This window comes from Nipponia nippon, unplaced genomic scaffold, assembly GCF_047370975.1.
Source record: "Nipponia nippon isolate SJK-2023a ecotype South Korea unplaced genomic scaffold, ASM4737097v1 scaffold_2, whole genome shotgun sequence".
Taxonomy (NCBI): domain Eukaryota; kingdom Metazoa; phylum Chordata; class Aves; order Pelecaniformes; family Threskiornithidae; genus Nipponia; species Nipponia nippon.
Window position 1 is genome coordinate 79,151,287 of NW_028262336.1, and position 6,000 is coordinate 79,157,286.

Genomic DNA, 6,000 nt, shown 5'->3' on the forward strand with positions numbered 1-6,000 from the left:
CAAGACTGGGGCACTGCATCATGGGGGATGTTCTTGCACTTTCCCTGTGAAAGCAGTATAGCTGTGGTCCATCTCAAATGCCTGCATGCAAATGCATGCAGCATGGGAAACAAACAGGAAAAGCTAAAGGTCTGTTCACAGCTGCAGATCTATGACCTCACTGGGATTACAGAGAGGTGATGGAATAGGCTGCATGACTGGAGCCTTAGTGTCTGGGTGCAGGCTTTTCAGGAAAGGCAGATGAAGAAAGTGAGTAGGAGGCATTGCACTCAATGCAAAGGAGTGACTGGAGTGCATGCAGCTTTGCCTTGGAACTGGGAATGAGCTGCTTGAGAGCTTGTAGGAGATAAAGGATGAAAGGAGAGACCAGCACGGGTGATGTTGAAGTAGGCATCTCCTACAGATAGCCAGTACGTGAAGTCTTCTTTAGACAGCTGAAAGAAGCCTTAAAATCAAAGGCCCTGGTTCTCTTGGTGGACTTCACCACCTCCACATCTGCCAGTAGGAAAATGAAGCTGGGTGCAAGCAATGATACAGGCAATTGCTGACTATAAGATGAATAGAACATTGACTGGACTCACAGACTCAAGAAGTGATGGTAAGCAGTACTGAGTCCAACTGGTGACCAATTACTAGTGGTATCATTTAAGGATCAGTTCTGGTGTCGGTATTGTTTAAAGTCTTTATTACCTATCTGGATGATGTAATAGATTGCATGCACAGTTAAGTCTGCACAGAATATTAAATTGAGTGAAGCAGCACCTGAGGCAGAACAGCCTCCTCCAACAGTGCAAACTCAGGGCCCACTGGCTAGAAAGTAGTTTTGCAGAAAAGTGTCTGGGAGTACTGGTGGACAAGCTGAACATCAGCCAGCTATGTGCCCTTGTGGCAAAGACCAGCAGCATAGCATTCTAGGCTGCATTAGGAAGACTGTTCCAGCAGGTCAAGAGAGGGTGATTTTTTCCCCTCTATTCAACACTGGTGAGACTGCAGTTGGAGTGCTGTGTCCAGTCCTGGACAGGTGTGAAATGGATGCAGTAGACTGAGTTTAGCAGGGAGTCGATGAGATGGTTAGGCAGCCAGAGCACATGTCATATAAGAAGCTGAGAGAGTTGAGTTTGATCAGAAGTTTCAGGGGAAACTGTTTTTCTGTCTACAAATACCTAACAGATAAGTATAAAGAAGATGCAGCCAGACTTTTCTGAGAGTTGCACTATGAAAGGATAAGAGGAAACAGACAAAAGTTGCAATGTCTCAATATAAGAAAAGTTTTTTCATTACGAGGGGCATCAAACACAAAGAGGTTGCTGAGAGAGTTTGTAGAATCTCCACCCTTGGAGACATTAGAAACTTAACTGGACAAGGCAACATACTTGAATTGGATTTGCTTTGAACTGAAGATTGTACTAGGTGGCCTCTAGAGTCATCTTCCAGCCTACATGGTTCTGTGATTCTATGATTCTTTGAAAAAATTCTTGTTGCATAGCCCCAGTACTAAATGTATCTATATTCTGCTCTTCTTTACCATTTGCTTTAGTTCAATCTCACCACTGTAGTGAACTGAAACTCATCTTTTTTCTTTCCTCCTTTTCTTTCATACTTTTTTCCTTTTGAAATGTGACAGAATGGGACAAAATCCTTATATCCTTTTCATCTACTTCTTAAGTATTTGACTACCTCTAAAGTACTTCCCAAAAAACTGTCTGGCACAAGTACAGAGCAGAAGTCTTCCCCAGTTAATGTATCTTATGTTATTATAGCAGGGAATAGAATCTGAAGATTTTGTTTCTGTGAAACAGAATAAAAGTCATGCTTATATAACAGGGAACAGTTAGAATGCCTTTTTTCTAACCAGTTCTCTGGAAAAACTTAAATCCTCTTTAATCTCTGCTTTGTTGTCCAGTATCCTGCTATTTATTACAAAGTAGTACCTATATCTTTGTACAAACTTTATTTCAAGTTACGCTTTCTTATATGAAAAGCATTTCTTCAAAAAGAAAATTATTTCTTAAATCATAGGCATTTCTGAACTTTAACAGTATCTGTCTTTAAGCTTTCTCAATGTAACGGATATATACCATGTCAAGAGTTTTGCTCTTGGTACCTACTTAATGGATATCAAGTAAAAGGATACATAAAGTGTTAATCCAAATGCTGTGCTGTTATATTCAAGATATGTGACATGATGTGTTTTATACAGACAAAGTTATAAAAGGAGGGATTCAGTATCACTTTTATTTAATAATTGCAGGGAAGGGCTTATTCAGCTTTTTTTTTTTTTTTTTGCTAATTATTTCAAGTAATCAGAGTTCAAAACTTTTAATTTCAATGTAAAATCTGAGTACATGATTGTTTATTCCCTGCCACTTTAGACCAGATTTATTAATGCTCGTGACCGCAGACTTTGATGTAGAGGCATGCACTTTTGATAATCTTTAAGTAAATTATTATAGTTCTGTTAGTTGTTGGCTACAATTTAAAAATTCCTTTGTGCATGAATAAGAGTTTTGAAGGCCTCAGGCAACCTGAAGACTGCACTTTAACAATGAGAGAACTATGCAATTATATTTAAAAAAAAAGGCTTTTTAAAGCATTTAGAATTCTACTAAAATCACTCCAGACATTCCCAGAATGCTCCCCCACATCATAAATATTAAATCAGTTGAAAGAGAGTGAGGCCAGGTTTAACGACCCCATCCTGTTCACAATCACTGAAGCTCTTCTGTTGTGTTTTAAACTGTTAAATATTCAATAGAACAAGAAGTGGAAGATGAGTCTCTTGCTGGGTAAGTGCCACCAACCTCACACAGAATTCTTCTGGCATTCCCTTTTGCCCAGTTAAGAGTTAATTAATGCAAAGATGAAGATCTTTTAACAAATAAATCAAAGGAAAAAGAATATGTCCAACCTTTCATCTCAATATAAGCATTTACTTAACTAGTGAAGCATCTATATATTTCATGAAGCAGACAAATTGTTTAAGTCTCTTCTTGCAGCTTCTTGAACAATCAAAATTTAGGCATTTGTTCTTCTAGTAGCATAATGGGTAAAAAATGACACTCACCTATTGTTTTCTTTTGCAACACAGAGTTGGTTTACGTATATACAGCAGAACAGACTTCCTGGCTTGGAATCCTAAATAAAATCCCAAGTACAGTAAAAATTATGCTGGTGGTTTCCTCAAGCCACAGACTTTCCCAGATATTTTTATGCAGTAGCTTAGGTTTCTCATCTCATTTAATATGTTGTGGGTTTGCTTTTTGGGTTTCGGTTTGGTCGTGGGTTTTTTTGGCTGTTGTTTTGTTTCTTGTTATGTAGAAACTATTTATAGTTGTCAAATCTGCTCTTGTACTGCATAAAATCCCTGAATTCCTGACTTGAAATTCTGCAGTCCCTGAGTCAGCAAGATGTCTACCACCCAAATCTGAATAAGAGATATGAACATTACGACAGTTAGAACTACAACACCTATGAGTTACACACCCCACTTTATGAATAAATGTCACAATGCACAGTTGAGCAGATAAATTGTTATTGATTGAAGGAGGGATAAGTACACATATGGAATTTTTCAGCATCTAACATATAAGGACACCTACACTGAGCAAAACAAAATAAAGAAGGCATGGGTATATGCAGAATTCTTCCTTTCACCTGTGTTTGATGTTTTATCTCAGGGGTAAAATTTGTTTATGTTTAAAGAGAATTAAAAACCATATTTAGGCATCTAGGTCACAAAAACATTAGTGTGACTCTATTAGAAGACTTACTTGGCAGCTATAAAACTTCTGCAATATGTAGTTAAATCCTATTGGGATAAGCAGAGACTAGATACCAATATACTATTATTCTATACTGTTATTTTATACTAGTATCACCTACTAGTTGTAGGTAACACTTTTATCTTGAACTGTTAATTGTATTGTCACAGTGGCTATAGTTTTCCAAAGTCTCACCTATCTGTTGTGTCCAAGATGCTTGGACAGACTTTGTGGAACTTCTTTTTATCACTCTTATTAACTCCAGCAACTTTGTTGTATGATAGCAATTTTGGGAAGGTTTTAGCTTTAGTCTTTCTCTGGGTAGTCCTCATTGGCTTCTGAAGTGCTCACGTGCCTTTTTAAAGAGGATGTAATCTTTGAAATTACGTAATCATAGATACATAAAAACATACTTTAGGACAGAGAGGTAGGTGGAATTAGAACACACCAAATGTGTGTCCACTCAGAACCCCTACATAATCCTCTGTCAAACCCAGACCTAGAAATATTTATAGCCTTAAATTTTCTCAGTCAAAGATTTCTTCTAGGTTCCCTCTAACTTTTAAAGAATCATTTATCTGCATATCTTAATCTGGTAGGAATCCTCTGACTGTAAATTTCTCCAACAGTCCTTTCAAGGTCAGCTACATCAGGAAGGTATATTCTGAGTATAGCTATTATGAAAAAAACCCAAGCAAAAACCTTCAAACCACAGAGTTCGAGCTACTCTCACTTAAGAATATGACTGAAGAATTGGTAAACTCTATCTGGTATCACAGCATGCTGGCTAGGACACTTTCCTAAGAAACATGATACATGAATTTGATACTTTCTGCACTTTGAAAGAAGCTTCAATAATAAATTATTTTCTCAATAAAAGCCCAAACTTTTTGTGAAGATTAATATCTCTGGTATCTGCCCAAAGACACGTATCAGAATGCCAATGGTATGTTGTACTTTGCTTTCTTTTTTGTTATTAATATTTCTGTAGCAGTAGAGAAAGTTATTTCCAAATCCACAGAAAAATAATTCCAGCTTTCTTTATTTGGATGTGATAAAAACACACTCTTCCTGAAAATATAGAAGAAAAATGTAAAATATTAGAATCAAGTAAAGAAATATGCTTCCCCTGTTCGTGTTTGGTTTACTGTGTTTCAGCTTTTCATTCCTTTCTCTGTCATTATCAGAGAGGAATAGTTAAGAAACAGGTACATGTTCTTTGCTTTATTCAGAAATATCAGTAACTTTACAAGTGATTTGCTAATGATCTCTGGCACATTCACTTTAATAAGACTTGCTCTACATGGTTTCTGAATATCAACATGTCAAGATAAGTTAAAGTGTACCATGACTTATTCCCCACAGACAAGCAAAAGTTTGGGCAGTCTTACCCAATGCAAATATTCTTTTGCTGAAAGAGTGGATGACTTAATACTTTTTAGGTTTTCCCAGAGGTTCTCAGTAGTCTTTTGAAGCATTATTTTAGGAAGGATGTAATTTTCCCTGAATAAATCAGATCTTATATTCAGGGCATTACCTCCTTCAAGGTCATATTCAATTTCTTTATAAAAATTACTGACCCTTACTGCCCCAGTGAATGGGACTCAGTTTCTAGACTCAGCTTAAACTATTTTGAACACAGTGCCATTTTGACTGAAATTATTAAAAAAAAAAAAACAAACAACTAAAAAAACCAATCAATGGTAAAGGACAAGATTGTGATTTGACCTACATAAGCAGATCAAGAAGCATAAAGCACCCTCTCAATATACTCTGTGAGCTACTGATGTTTCTGGCTGGGTTGCGGTAAGCAAAGCAGCATCTGGTGTGCACACAACTATAGCGCACTTCATCATTCCATAGCTCTTAGCTGTGGCTGAGGGTAGAAGGAGTAACAAAGTCTTCAACTTTGGGTCTCAGACACCTTCAGAGGCAACTTTGTTAAGTAGACATAAGCTAGAGCAGCTCCACAGGCTGCTCAAATTTATGCTGGAAGCCACATTAGCTTGAAAGAACTGTAAAAAAAAATGGCATGTATTTTAAAGTAATTTTACAATCCCAAAAAGTAGGTTTGCTGTACTATGGCTCCTGAGTCATATGCATTGGTCATTCAAGGTGAATGTGTAGGCCAGGGAATCTGTCTTGTGTCAAGTCAAGTTTTAGGGACATGGTTTGGAGATGGACCAGGCAGTTAGGTTAACTGTTGGACTCAATGATCTCAGAGGTCCTTTCCAACCTT